The sequence below is a fragment of the Danio aesculapii genome, chromosome 8, assembly GCF_903798145.1.
Source record: "Danio aesculapii chromosome 8, fDanAes4.1, whole genome shotgun sequence".
Classification (NCBI taxonomy): Eukaryota; Metazoa; Chordata; class Actinopteri; order Cypriniformes; family Danionidae; genus Danio; species Danio aesculapii.
Genome location: NC_079442.1, coordinates 39,837,973 through 39,853,647, shown reverse-complemented (window position 1 = coordinate 39,853,647; position 15,675 = coordinate 39,837,973).

Genomic DNA, 15,675 nt, shown 5'->3' with positions numbered 1-15,675 from the left:
TGGGTGTACTCATATTTGGACTCTGATCTTAAGTTTATTAGCCTAGTTCCAGTTTTGGCTTTGATACTGGTAAATTATTGTAATATGATATGTGAGGGGTGTACTTTATCTGCACTGTGTATATACAGTTGAAGTCAGAATTGTGTGTGTGTGAGTGTGTGGGTGTATATAGCCAAAAATGTTAGAACTGTGTCGATGTCCCAATATTTATAGACCTGACTGCATATACAGAACATGATAATTGCTTTCTCTGTTTATGGTGCATTGTGAATTGTGTTTATGCTGTATAATACATAAGACAAACAGATGAACCACTGCCCCTGCATGATTTTCCAGACCTTAGCAAAATACATTCTATCCATCACCAACAAAATGTGTCAGCTTAATGACGGTGGATAACAATACTACCATGTCATGCAGGCAGAAGAAATCCACTTTATCTAGTAATTATTACATCAAGCTTTTGGGAGTTTAGACAGGCAACACTGTAGCTGATTAGTATTCATTTCACTAAAATAGGTTTTGCATTTGGTGTTTTTCTTATTGTACATGTGCATTTCTTACAGTGAAGTATAAGTGAGATAACACATACAGGAGTCAGTTTTTCTTTCATTGTTTACCTTGATAAACGTGTTGCGTTTCATTCCTTTTGTTCTCTCTTTGTTCTTTTGGATTGACTGTCAGTCCTCTGTCGATAGGCTTTACACAAGCTGTGACACAGAAAAGTTTCTCTAAGTTTCTGAAATATTCACAACAGCCACCACACATTACCGCTGGGTGAGGCAGCAGTGGCGTTTCTAGTGGGGGGCCAGGGGGGGGCGGTGCCCCTGTGTCAACAAGCTTGGCCCCCCCTTTGGCCCCCCTAAATTTGGACACGTATTTTTGTGTCAAAACACCACGGAAAAGCGAGATCAGCCATCGGTGGTGCGCGCGAGCTCTCTCTGTTTCCACGCGCTCTCTCTCTGTCAGTGACGGTGCTGCGCACTTCAGTTCCCCACATTCATCAGAAGTTAACCCCAAATTGACGCAGGTAATAAGAAGATTCAACTTCAGTCATGTTAGTGTTATGAAACACTAACAAAATGTCCACTGTTGATTATATTAGACTTCTGTTTTCAATAGCGATTTCAAAACTTTTAATAGAGGAAGTCCTATTGAGTGAACATAGTTTCACGTTAGGAAATGCTGTCTTGAACATACAAACAGTCGGCAAGTACCGGAAAACAGATGTAACGCATTGATCCAGTTAATTTTCAGTCACGCTCATGTAAAAGTCATATTTAACTCATTTAGTTTTGCCTTCATTCATTTTTGATTTCAGTCGTGACATAAAGCAGGAGTCATCAACACTTGATTTATTACAACATGTTTTTAAATATAATAGTTTAACTAACTAATTTCTAATAACTACTTTATCTTTCCCATGGTGACAGTCAGTGCATAATATTTCACTAGTTATTTAGCAAGATTTTGTCTGTTGTATACAGACAAAGTCCCTTTAAGTCTTTTATAGTCTTTGATTCAGATTAAAGTGTAATTTAAAGACTTAACTAGGTTAATTTGGAAAGTTGGAATAATTAGTCAAGTTATTGTATAAGTGGTTTGCTGACAATCAAAAAAATATATATTTCTTGAGAAGGCTAATAAAACTGACTTAAAATAGCTTTTTGTTTTAATTCAAAACTGCTTTTATTCAAGAAATAAACTGTAAGAAATAAGACTTATTATGACTCCAGAAGAATTATTTGTGTTTTATAGAAAATACTGTGAAAATCTCCTTGGTTTGATTTAGATCATTTGGGAAACATTATTTTAAATTAATGGGAGGGCAAAAAATGGACTTCAACTGCATCTGTTAAAGTTTACGGGTGCGAAAATGTGCCTTGATGTACTTGAATGTTATAAGTGTGTTATCCTACAACACAAACTTACTTGTCAAAGAAATGTACATGGAAGATTATCTTGCCTCACAGCAAGAAGGCTGGGTCAGTTGGCAAGTCCAAAAACATGTGGTATAGGTGAATTGGGGAAGCTATATTGTTCGTGGTGTATAAATGTATGGATGTTTCCCAGTTATGGGTTGCAGCTGGAAGGGCATCCGCTGCGTAAAACATATGCTGGAAAAGTTAGTGGTTCATTCCGCTGTGGCGACCCCAGATTAATAAAAGGACTAAGCCGAAAAGAAATGAATGAATGAATGTTTATGAAGACTGCAGAGTGATGCATAAAAAATGACTTCGAATAATTAAGTAGTTTGTGATGTATGTTAAAGTGTGCCCCCTAAAAAGTACAAGTGGCCCCTGCCCGGCCCCCCAGTTACTCTGGTCTAGAACCGCCACTGTGAGGCAGAATGGTACATAAGCAAATCACTTTAAGATTATTCAAAATCAGTGATACAACACAAGAGAACCTCTGTTTTTTGTTACACACAAAGGAACATTCTGTTTTTGTTATTAATAGAAATAATCTTACTTTCACTCAAACCCACACCTAATAAATCCAGCAAATCTAGACAAACTGAGAATTGTGAATTGGTCTTCAATTTTTTATTTATTTATTATCCTTATATATTTTCAGTGTATGTATACACTGCTGTTAACTGTGCCATAACATTTAACATTCAGATTATTTCTTGATCCAGTGTGAAAATAAAATTAGACTAAACACCAGGAGCACCAACGAGGTCTAATGAATTCTAAATATATGAAAAGAAAAGAAAATCTAAAATTTACTCACAATTAAACGTTACACTTACAAAAAACTTCAAAGCTGATACTAAAGGTGGTACTAAAACAAACTATGCACTTTTAAATATAATTTAATTGCATAAGGAGAGCTTATTTTAAATAATCAGAGTATTCTCAATATAGGAAATAAGCATTAAAATTGTGATAATTGCAACTAGGCATGGGACGATAACCGTTTTCAAGGTAAAAGGAAAAGTCAAGGTTTTAAAACCACCAAAATTTTTGTAATACCGTTCCTAATGTATGTGTAAGATTTTTTTATACACATTTTTTTAGGACAACAGTATCTTCAGTAAAAAAATATTCAAAGATGCCGTTTTAAATTGTAAAGAAATCTGTGTTTTTGAAACTAATGCAGCAGAAGTCAATGATTCATTTAAATTATTTAGTCTGACATGTTTACTGTTCCAAAATATTATAAATCTTTCAAAAAATAAAATATATTGTTTACAAAGGGGAACTTTTTTTTTTGTTTTTTACCCAGAAATTTAAAAAGAGCATATTTTAGAGCAGTGATTACAATGATATCGTGAAAGCGTGATGTTTTTATCCAAGGTTATCACACCTCTTATACGGGCCCATGCCTAATTGCTTAGAAAGAATACTTCACATGAGAAATACTGAGCTACTATTGCTTGCATGAAGAGAAGAATGTGTCTTTGCTCATTGCAAATTTGGATTTTGTATTTCATTCCACATCACAAAAATCCTGTGTGGCAGAAATCTGTGGACTACAAGGATTTGTTTGTAATAGCAAAGTCAAGTTTGTCTTCCTTCTTAGTGGGGACATCCGTAGGTTTCTTACACCAAAATGGCACTTTGAGGCCAGCCTTTTCCAGACACATTCCCATGTTAACATCATCAATGTGAAGCAGAATTACAGAGTGCGACATGTAGATTGTTCTGGCTTTGAAACCAGAGATATAGAAAGCCTCCTCCACCACAAAATTTAAGGATATCTTTTAGACTTCTTTATCTGAATCTTTAGGAACATTTTGTTAATGATAATGAGCAGGCACACAAACAGAGGTGGCATTAGTACACGCATCTTTTACTCAAGTATCGACCTGCACAATATATCGTTTCAGCATCGATATCACAATGTGCGAGTCCGCAATAGTCACATCGCAAGGATCTGCAATGTAGTAGGGATAATGGTTGACCAAACATTACAGTTAACAACAAGGTGGAGTCATTTCAAATTTTAACCTTCGAGTGAAAGTTTATTATTTGCATTTGTTTTTCAGGCCTGATAGTAAGAATTTCAAGCAAAGTAAATTAAACATCTGTAGCTTAAAGGTTAAAACAATGTAGTTAATATATATTAAAACAATGTAGTGTTGTTATTTTTATATACAGTGATTATTGAATTTCTGCTTCTGGATACTGTTTGACTCTCCAGAAAATTATAAATCGTTGTTTATTTGCATCTTTTGTCTGTTGTATTTACTATGCTTGCCATTTTAAAATGATATTTTATGCAGATATGCTCCCCTACACAATCATCCCAACCTTTACATGTTATGGGAAGCAGACGGACAAACAAGGTGAGTAGATTAATAGCGGTGTTTATTTACAACAGTGAAGCACATAAGGATAACTGATGAGAAGTGATTGGGGTTTGGTTGATTTGAGGATCCGTTGAGGCAGGTTGGATGACAGACACCGAGGGAGACCGAATGCACACACCAGAGGGCTTGCGGGGAAGACAGACTGACGATAAACACAAGGCAGACAGGATACCGGGAACACTGGACAGACTAGGAGAAAAAGAGATAAGGTAAGTATAGTTTGCTGATATCGAGGGTGAGTGATTACCAGGAGGTGTTCACTCAGAGTCCGCTTCGTAGGAACGAGACCGGACCCTGAGTGAAGTGAGGTGTGTGCTTATGTAGTGAGTCTGAGTGATTGGGTGCAGCTGTGTGTGGTTAATACTCAGGTGACGGTGATCGTTGAGTGATGCTGGTGGAAGAGCCTGGCCAATCCGTGACATTACCCCCCTCCCCAGGGCCCGCTCCTGAGGGCCTATACCTCCGACGCCGTGGTGGTCTACCACGTCCACGAGGTGCTGGAAACTCGGGGTGATTGGAATGGAACTCCTCCATAAGTGCGGGATCTAATATATCTGATCTGGGGACCCAAGACCTCTCCTCCGGACCGTATCCCTCCCAGTCGACAAGATATTCCAGATGACCACCACGACGTCGGGACCGTAGAATGTCCTTGACCTTATAGATGGATCCGACTTCCGACATCAGTGGGGGAGGAGGTTCCTCTTCATGGCCAGGCTCTGTGGAGGGGATCAGAGGATCGTGAAAGGGTTTGAGGAGTGACACGTGGAATGTGGGGTGGATTCTGTATTGTGGTGGTAACTGTAATTTGTAAGTGACTGGGTTGACCTGTTCCAGGATGGTGAAGGGACCAACAAATCTGGGACTAAGTTTTCGGGAGGGCAGTCGCAAGCGGATGTCTCTGGTGGAGAGCCAAACTTTCTGCCCCGGCGCATAGATAGGACCTGGAATCCTCCTCTTGTCGGAGACCTCCTTGGCTCTGCGAACTGCCCTCTGTAGGTGGTGATGAGCGTCGTCCCAGACCCTCTCGCTCTCCCGGAACCAGTAATCCACTGCGGGGACATCAGAAGTTTCGCCATCCCAGGGAAAGAGTGGAGGTTGGAAGCCCAGAATGCACTGGAATGGCGTAAGTCCGGTGGTAGGTTGCCGCAGGGAATTCTGGGCGTATTCCGCCCAGCCCAGAAACTGGCTCCAGGAGTTGATGACCGTGACAGAATGTTCTGAGGAACCGCCCCACTTCTTGGATCTTCCTCTCTGTCTGGCCGTTGGTTTGTGGATGGTAGCCAGACGAGAGGCTGACGGTCACACCTAGGAGTCTGAAGAAGGCTTTCCATAGTCTGGAGATGAACTGGGGTCCTCGGTCCGAGACTATATCTTCAGGTACCCCAAAGCATCGAAAGACATGGTTGAATAGATTTTCTGCGGTTTCTAGGGCTGTGGGCAGACCCTTCAAAGGAATCAGATGGCAGAATTTGGAAAATCGATCGACAATGACTAAAATGCAGGTATTACCTTCAGATGATGGGAGATCTGTCATGAAGTCAACTCCTAGGTGTGACCAGGGGCGGTTCGGGATGGGCAAGGGATGGAGTTTACCTGCAGGTAGATGGCGAGGACTCTTCGATATAGCGCACTCTCTACAGCCTTGAACATATCTCCTCACATCCCTCGCCATGTTCGGCCACCAAAAGCGTTGGGATAGCAGCGAGAGGGTGTTGTTGGTCCCGGGATGCCCTGTGCCCAAGGATGTATGGGTGGAATGAATCAGATCTACCCGTTGGTTTTCAGGAATGAAGCGACGATTGGGGGGACAGCCCGGCGGAGTCCTGGATTCGGGAGTGGCGACGACTGTAGGAGCGGACCAGGTGATTGGACAGACCGTGATCTGTTCTGGGAGGATTCTGGCTGGGGTCTCCATGATTTCCGGCTGATCATAAATTCGGGAAAGTGCGTCGGCTCGGATGTTCTTTGGCCCCGGTCGGTAAGATATTGAGAATTGGAATCGGGAGAAGAACAGGGACCATCGGGCCTGACGAGGACAGAGTCTCTTGGCTTCTTTGAGGTACTGGAGATTTTTGTGGTCTGTAATCACCTGGAAAGGATGTCTGGCTCCCTCCAGCCAGTGTCGCCATTCTTCCAGGGCAAGCTTGATAGCCAGTAGCTCTCGATTTCCGATGTCATAGTTTCTTTCCGCCGGGCTGAGCTTCCTTGAGAAATAGGCGCATGGATGGAGTAATGCTGGTGTACCATGGTGTTGTGATAGGACGGCTCCCACTCCAGTGGTCGATGCATCTACCTCGACCACGAACGGTTGTTCAGGATCTGGGTGAGTCAGGAGTGGAGCTTGAGTGAAGGATTGCTTGAGGGTTTGGAAAGCTGTGGCAGCTTCGGGAGGCCAGGAGAGTTTCTTGGGTTGGTTTCTGAGTAGGTTGGTCAGCGGAGCGGTGATGAGACTGTAATTGTGGATGAAACGTCGATAGAAATTGGCAAACCCTAGAAATCGTTGGAGTTCTTTAACAGTTGTTGGTTCTGGCCAGGAGACAACGGCGGTGACCTTCCCCTCGTCCATGCGAACCCCTTTCTGATCAATGATGTACCCCAAGAACTGAACAGAAGGTAGGTGGAAGGAGCATTTTTCAGCCTTGAGGTACAACTGATGTTCTCTGAGGGTTTGTAGGACCTCCGCAACGTGGTGGCGGTGTTCGGCCTCACTCCGGGAGTAAATCAGGATGTCATCAATATAGACTATGACGGAGATATGGAGGAACTCCCGGAGGACTTCGTGAATGAAGTTCTGGAATACGGAGGGGGCGTTGACCAGACCATAGGGCATGACCAGGTATTCGTAGTGCCCTGTAGGGGTCACAAACGCCGTCTTCCACTCGTCCCCCTCGCGTATTCTAACCAGATTGTACGCGCTACGGAGGTCCAACTTTGTGAATACCTTGGCTGATCGGAGTTGTTCCAGGGCCGCAGGGACGAGAGGAAGGGGATACCGGAATTTAATGGTACCTTGATTCAGAACTCGATAATCGATGCAGGGACGCAGCCCTCCATCCTTCTTGGCCACAAAAAAGAAGCTTGAGGCAGCGGGTGACGTGGACTGGCGGATATACCCCTGACTCAGTGCCTCCTGAATATACTCCTCCATGGCCTAAGTTTCCGGAAGGGACAACGGGTAGATCCTACCTTTGGGCATAGGAGCATCTGGAAGCAGGTCTATTGCGCAGTCCCATGGCCGATGCGGAGGTAGCTGGGAAGCTCTCTTGGGGCAAAAAACGTCTTCATATGCGGAGTAGATCTTCGGGATTTGAATGGATCGTTTATCGACTGGACTTTCGACTGACGTGACATAGATGGTAAGGGGTCTCTGACGTTGAACAGGTAGGTCGGGAAAACATCTGGTTTTGCAGTCTTCACCCCATCTCTTTATTTCTCCTGTGCCCCAAGAGAGGATGGGATCGTGCTTCACCAGCCACGGGCGCCCTAGAATGATGTCCATTGATGCACCCTCCAGAACCAGAAATTGGATCTCCTCCTTGTGGAGCAATCCCACTTGGAGATTGATAGGTTCACATTTGCGATGGATACGTGCCTGGGAATGGATAGCGTTGGTTATGGGTTGGATCTGGTAGACGTACGTCGAGGCTTCGGTGTTAAGTTGTAGGTGGCGACAGAGGGCGTACGAGATGAAGTTTCCAGCTGACCCGGAGTCGATGAGGGCCTTGACTGAAACAGATACAGAAGGGGTAGTTAACTGGACATTGGTGGTGAGAGGATGCATTTTTTCAATGGGAGAACTGAACACACTCACCAAGGGACGTGCTGGACGAATGGGACAGTCCAGCCTGACATGTCCGTCGGCACCACAGTACATACATAGACCCCGGGTCAGCCTCCTCTGTCGCTCAGTGATAGTGAGTCTACCAGATTCCACGATCATTGGTTCAGGTTCTGGAGGGACTGCTGGCTCTGGCGAACGGAGGAGTGCTTGGGGTACAGGTGGAAGATCATGCTGATAGACCCTCAGACGATCTGAACAGCGGAGAGATTGTTGAATGAATTTCTCCAACCCCATGGTATCGTCGAGGGCTGCTAGCTGTAGTCGGAGGCTGGGCTCCAATCCGAGCCGGTAAGTAGTGAGGAGAGATCGCTCATTCCATCCGCTAGCAGCAGCCAGAGTACGGAAGCGGAGCGCATAATCCTGAGTGGACATGGCTCCCTGTTTGAGATGGTATAACTGTTCTCCAGCTGCTACTTCTGTATCGACGCGACCAAAAACCTCCTTAAAATACGTGATGAATGCTTGAATGGAGCTGGTTACCGGCCCAGACTGTTGCCAGATGGTTTCTGCCCACCGAAGAGCCGACCCAGAGAGAAGGGAGATGATGAACGCGATTTTGGACCGATCTGTGGGATATAATTCAGGTTGCATGGTGAATATTAGAGAACATTGCAGAAGGAATCCATTGCACTCCTCCGCCCCGCCAGAGTAGGGCGCTGGTCGAGCCATGGGACTGGATGAGTGGGTGGACGGTGAAGAAGTGCTCGGTGCTGGTGGTGCTTCGGGAAGTGGAGTAGATGGCAATAAAACTCTCTTTAGCGGGTCCACCAACTCCTGAATGGGATCGTGAGTGCTCATGCTGTTGATTGTAGTGGTCCGGTCTTCTGTTATGGGAAGCAGACGGACAAACAAGGTGAGTAGATTAATAGCGGTGTTTATTTACAACAGTGAAGCACATAAGGATAACTGATGAGAAGTGATTGGGGTTTGGTTGATTTGAGGATCCGTTGAGGCAGGTTGGATGACAGACACCGAGGGAGACCGAATGCACACACCAGAGGGCTTGCGGGGAAGACAGACTGACGATAAACACAAGGCAGACAGGATACCGGGAACACTGGACAGACTAGGAGAAACAGAGATAAGGTAAGTATAGTTTGCTGATATCGAGGGTGAGTGATTACCAGGAGGTGTTCACTCAGAGTCCGCTTCGTAGGAACGAGACCGGACCTTGAGTGAAGTGAGGTGTGTGCTTATGTAGTGAGTCTGAGTGATTGGGTGCAGCTCTGTGTGGTTAATACTCAGGTGACGGTGATCGTTGAGTGATGCTGGTGGAAGAGCCTGGCCAATCCGTGACATTACAAGCTATTCAAGTCATCTGGTGAAATTGCATTTATATCGCACTATATATTGCAGTTAATTAAAATATTGTCCGTTTTTTTACAGCCCTAACGTATAAATACTCATGTTTAAAAAAGCTTTGGTAAAAGGTAAAGTACAGACTAGTACCCAAGTAAAAGTAAAGAAGTATGTCCTCAAACATGTACTTAAGTAAAAAGTATCCATTACTCCTTTCTGCTTTAGCTTCACGCTGGTTAACTAGACCACACATTTACATTTACATTTAGTCATTTAGCAGACGCTTTTATCCAAAGCGACTTACAAATGAGGACAAGGAAGCAATTTACACAACTATAAGAGCAACAGTGAATAAGTGCTATAGGCAAGTTTCAGGTGTGTAAAGTCTAAGTAGCCTCATATTGATACATTAACATAAAATAACTTGCGTTTCTACTTTTGATATAAAAATTTTCAGCAGGTAAATAGTCAAGCAAAATAACTCTGCAATATTACGCCAAACGGCACAGCTCAAAAAGTTACTCCGTGTATCATCAATTTGACACAAACTCAGCATTCAGCATGTAGTTTAGGTGCTTTTACATCAAGAGCAACAGCTGCCATTCATATTCATAGACTCTACAAAATATTCTAGGCCTATATCTTTACAAACAATAAAAGTTTAATTTAACACTTAATTTTGTCCAAAACATATGTATTTTTTTCTTTTACTGTAACAAAAATGGTGCCTGTTAAACATAAAAAACGATATTTTAAAGAAAGCTGGAAATATTTAACCATTGTCTTCCATAGTATAGCCAGTGTAGACTTCTGACCTTTGTTTTGCGTTCCAAATGGGATATATTGTCCTCCGAAGGGCACTTAGTGTTGTTTAACTGACCAATTCAAAGGGCCCTTTGGAATCAAGGATTTTGAAGGATACAAGTGATGGACACTTCTGTGTCGTGATTCTTTGAACAGGGAAATTGTTTGGTGTCACACACTGTGTTAAATACTGAGAGACTCACACCTCTAAACCCTTGTATAACCTCCTCCAAATGGATTAGGGCATAGGGATGAGTCCTTCCGAATGGAACCCAGCATTAATACCACCTCAAAAGTCTTTTGTGAGTGTGATTAATGCTGGGTTCCATTCGGAAGGACTCATCCCTATGCCCTTGTGTCAAAACAGCTTCACATAAAAGGTCATAGTAAATAGGAACAGTGTAGGTTTGTAGTGTTTAAGTTCAGTTCAGTTTAGCTCAGTTCAGTGTGGTTTAATAATCACTACTGAGAGTCCAAATACTGAAGAGCAAATCCAACGATGCGCAGCTCTATAGATCCCAAACCATGCAAGCTAGTGGCGACAGCGGAGAGGGAAAAAAAACGGCACTAAATGGCAAAAGTGAAGAAAAAAAACCTTGAGAGAAACCAGGCTCAGTTGGGCACGATCATTTTAATTTCTCCGCTGGCCAAACGTCTTGTGCAGAGCTGCAGTCTCAGTGGCGGAGGCTGGAGGCTGGCCTCAGCGAAGACTCGTCTGTCTCTGGAGCGTCACAGGAATCAGTCTCATGTTCTCCACTCCTCCATGACCACCACAGTAGCTCCTCAGGATATGGCCTGGTCTAGGATATGGAAACCTTGGGATCATCTTGTCGTTGGTCTTGAATCGAATCAGTGACTCTTCATATTCTGAGGGCCTCGGGAAGAGTATCCCCAGGTGGAAATGGAGAATAAAGAAAATAATTAGCGTAGCTGCTGTTCATAGTGTATATAAACAAGATGCAGAACCTGTGTGGAAGCCCACTAAGTGGTGCACTGAGTGTATGCTTTACTAAACAGATAGGTATTTAATCTAGTTTTGAATTGGGAGAGCCTCGGACGTTATCAGGAAGGCTATTCCAGAGTTTAGGAGCTATAAATGAGAAGGCTCGACCTCCTTTACTCGACTTTGCTATTCTAGGTACTACCAGAAGCCCTAAGTTTTGAGATCTTAAAGAGCGAGTTGGATTGTAGCGAGACAGAAGATTGGTTAGATAAACAGGAGCTAGATTATTTAAAGCTTTATATGTAAGAAGCAATATTTTAAATTCAATACGAAACTTAACAGGTAGCCAGTGTAAGGAGGATAAAATTGGGGTGATGTGATCAAATTTTCTAGACCTGGTAAGAACTCTGGCAGCTGCATTTTGTACTAATTGAAGTTTGTTAATAGAGAATGCTGGGCAGCCAGCAATCAGTGCATTACAGTAGTCCAGCCTAGAAGTCATAAAAGCATGGACTAGCTTTTCTGCATCTGAGATGGATAGCATACTTCGTAACTTAGCAATATTTCTCAGATGAAAGAAAGCAGTTTTTGTGACATGGGATATATGATTTTTAAAAGTTAAATTACTGTCTATTGACACCCAGATCTTTTATAGTAGAGCTAACGCTAACTTTGTATCCTTCTAATTGTAGGTCGAGGTGTGAGATCTGCTGTGTACAGGATTTAGGCCCAATAAGTAATAATTCTGTTTTGTCTGAGTTTAAGAGAAGATAATTGTTGGTCATCCAGTCTTTAACATCTTTAATACACTCAGTTAGCTTGGATAGTTTAGACGTCTCTTCAGGTTTAGTTGAAATATATAATTGAGTATCATCTGCATAGCAGTGAAAGCTGATCCCATGTCTTCTAATAATGTCTCCCAGGGGTAGCATGTATATTGTAAACAGCAAAGTGCCTAAAACTGATCCTTGAGGCTCCCCATATTTTACTGGGCTGATTTGTGAAGGCTGTCCATTAATATTCACAAACTGGTAACGGTCAGCTAAGTATGACTTAAACCATTGTAGGGCCTGTCCCTGGACACCTGTGGACTTTAAGCGATTAATGAGGATACCGTGGTCAATGGTGTCATATGCCGCACTAAGATCGAGTAGAACTAATAGCGAGATGCACCCTTGGTCAGCAGCTAAGAGTAAATCGTTGGTTATTTTCACTATTGCAGTTTCTGTACTGTGATGAGCTCTGAAACCTGACTGAAACACTTCAAAAACATTGTTCGTCTGCAGAAAGGAGCATAATTGAGCAGAAACAACTTTTTCTAGTATTTTAGACATAAATGGAAGATTTGAAATAGGCCTATAATTAGCTAAGTTGCTGGGGTCCAGTTGTGGTTTCTTAATAATAAGTTTAATAACAGCTAACTTGTAAGGATTTGGAACATGGCCTAAAGATAAAGAAGAGTTGATAACTTTAAGAAGAGGTTCTCCTACAACAGGTAGCAATTCTTTCAGTAACTTTGTTGGAATTGGGTCCAATATACACGTAGCTGGTTTAGAGCTATTTATAATTTTATCTAGCTCCTCCTGTTCTATGATTTTAAAGCACTCTAGGTTATTTTGATTCAGTGGAATGTTTACTGGATCTGAAGTATAAGGCGGTGCAGAAAGTTTAATATCTCCTATTTTCTGTCTAAAGCCTTCTATTTTATCACTGAAAAATTCATGAAGTCATCACTACTAATTTGCGGTGGAACATTTTGTTTCAAAGATGACAGATTATTTGTTAATTTAGCAATGGTGTTAAATAAGAATCTAGGATTGTTATGATTATTTTCTATCAGTTTGCGGAGGTGCTCAGCCATGGCAGATTTTAAAGCCCTCCTATAGCTGGACATACTGTCTTTGTACGCAATTCTAAAGACTTCTAAATTAGTTTTTTTCCATTTACGTTCCAGGGCACGGGTTGCTGTTTTGAGAGCGCAGGTATGACTATTATACCATGGTTTAGTTTTATTCTCTCTAGTCTTTTTTAGTTTGATGGGTGCCACAGTATTTAGAGTGCTAGTAAAGATGGCATCCATACTGCCGGTTACTACATCAAGGTCATTTGCGTTTGCGGGTGCATTTCGAAGTAGAGAAAGATCAGGTAAGTTATTTATAAATTCATCTTTGGTGGATGGAACAATAGTTCTACTAGGGCGATATATCGGAGCGGATCTGCTAATTTCAGGTAAACACAGCTTATATAGTAAGAGGTAGTGGTCTGTAATATCATCTCTTTGTGGTATAATGTCTACATCAATGACCTCAATTCCATAAGACAGAATTAGATCTAGTGTATGCTTTAGGCGATGGGTTGGACCAATAACATTTTGCTTTATCCCTAGTGAATGTAGTAAGTCCATAAACGCGAGCCCTAATGTGTCGTTAGTGTCATCTATGTGGATGTTAAAGTCTCCTACAATTAGTATTTTATCAGTTTTAACTAGTAAGTCAGAGATAAAATCAGAAAACTCTTTTAGAAAATTGACATAGGGTCCTGGGGGTCTATATATGGTGATTAGAGCGAGAGATAACATAGGTTTTTGCATAGTGTTTGGAAGGATAACATTAAGCGCTAATACTTCAAAGAAGCTAAACATAAGTCCGTTTCTCTGATTAACATTAAGAATATCACTAAAAGATTGACACAACTCCACCACCATGACCAGTTTGACGAGCCTCATGTTTATATAAGAATCCTGGAGGAGTTGCTTCATTTAAACTAATATAGTCATTTTGTTTCAGCCAGGTTTCAGTAAGACAGAGTGCAATAAGATTGTTATCTGTTATTATTTCATTTATGATAAGTGCTTTAGGTGCTAGTGACCTGATGTTTAGGAGACCAAGCTTTATGAAATTTGTATTTTCACTTTTTAGTGGTTTTTCTGGTTTAATTCTTAATAGATTATTTCTGGAGCACACAGTACGTTTGTTTCTTGATCTAATAATGCGAGGAACAGACACAGTCTCTATGGGGTTAGCTAGGTATGCATTACTGTTATTTATGTGGGACGAATATGAGTCCGTATGGCTAAATTGTGAATTTTGTGAATTTTTCCTTGCTAGTCAGATAGAGCGAAGTATTCTGGAGATGTTGTCCGACAGGAGTTCAGCTCCTGCATTCTGCAACGAAAGTGACGTTTAAAGGTCATTAAGCGCCCTCTTGAGGTTGATCACTGGATGTTAAATAATATTTTAAAATATTCAATTTTAACATTATTTATCTTGGGCGACGCGGTGGGTAGCGGTTTCCCCCACAAGTCCAAAGACATACGGTATAGGTAAATTGGGTAAGCTAAATTGTCTGTAGTTTATGAATGTGTATGGATGTTTCCCAGTGATGGATTGCAGCTGGAAGGGCATACGCTGCGTAAAACACGTGCTGACTAAGTTGGCGGTTCATTCCGCTGTGGCGACTCCAGATTAATAAAGGTGTTTAATAATTGTGTTGCTGTTATTGTTGTTATTATTATCATTCATTTATTCATTCATTCATTGTCTTTTTGGCTTAGTCCCTTTATTAATCTGGGGTTGCCACAGCGGAATGCACTTCCGGCCGCAACCCATGTCTGGGAAACATCCAGCACTACCAACTGTGCCACTGTGTCGCCATTATTATCATTTAACTAATAATATAAATATATATTATAAATGTGTAGGAATGAAAATTATCATATTATCAAAATTATCACATCATCAAATATCAATTAACATATGCATTTGTTTATATGTCTTTTAACAAAGAAGGCTCACACAAATTCTAAAGGCAGTTACTGTAAGTATCAGGGCCTGCATGGTGTGTGGACTTTGGGGGTTTTACGATGTGGTTGCATGTTGATTGGTCAGTTTGAATGTCTCAGTATTTAGGCTTTGGTCACATGGTCAAGAAAGAGACAAAATAGCTGGAAAACTTTGCTGCGCTCTCCTGCCCTGCTTCTCTCCTCCATCTTCTCTGCCTCTTTGAGGCCTACTTACTCTCTTTGTCTTTCACTCCCCCTGTCTCTCCTTCAACTTCTGGTAACTTCATTTTAATTTAAGCTGGGTACAATTTATATCATATATTTTATCGTTTTATACAGTTATTTTGTAATTAATTCAGTTGTAACACAGAGAATTGTCGTCATTAGGTCACTTCATTTTCAAGTATTTGTGAATTACTTTTGATTTAACATCAACACATAATTGCTCCATATTGCAATACAATATAATCACATAATACAAACACTCTCCCACATTTTTAGCTGTTAATGCTGCCCTTATTTCCAGTTTTTGGTATAAGATTGCAGAAGGATGGTTTGACTAGAAATGTACAGTTTTTTTTACCATCATGCGGATAAGTTTTTAGTCACTCTGCAGTTTGACTACAGTTTGAACCACTGTGGTGAATACCCATTCTTACAAATGTAACTAATGGCATATATACTGT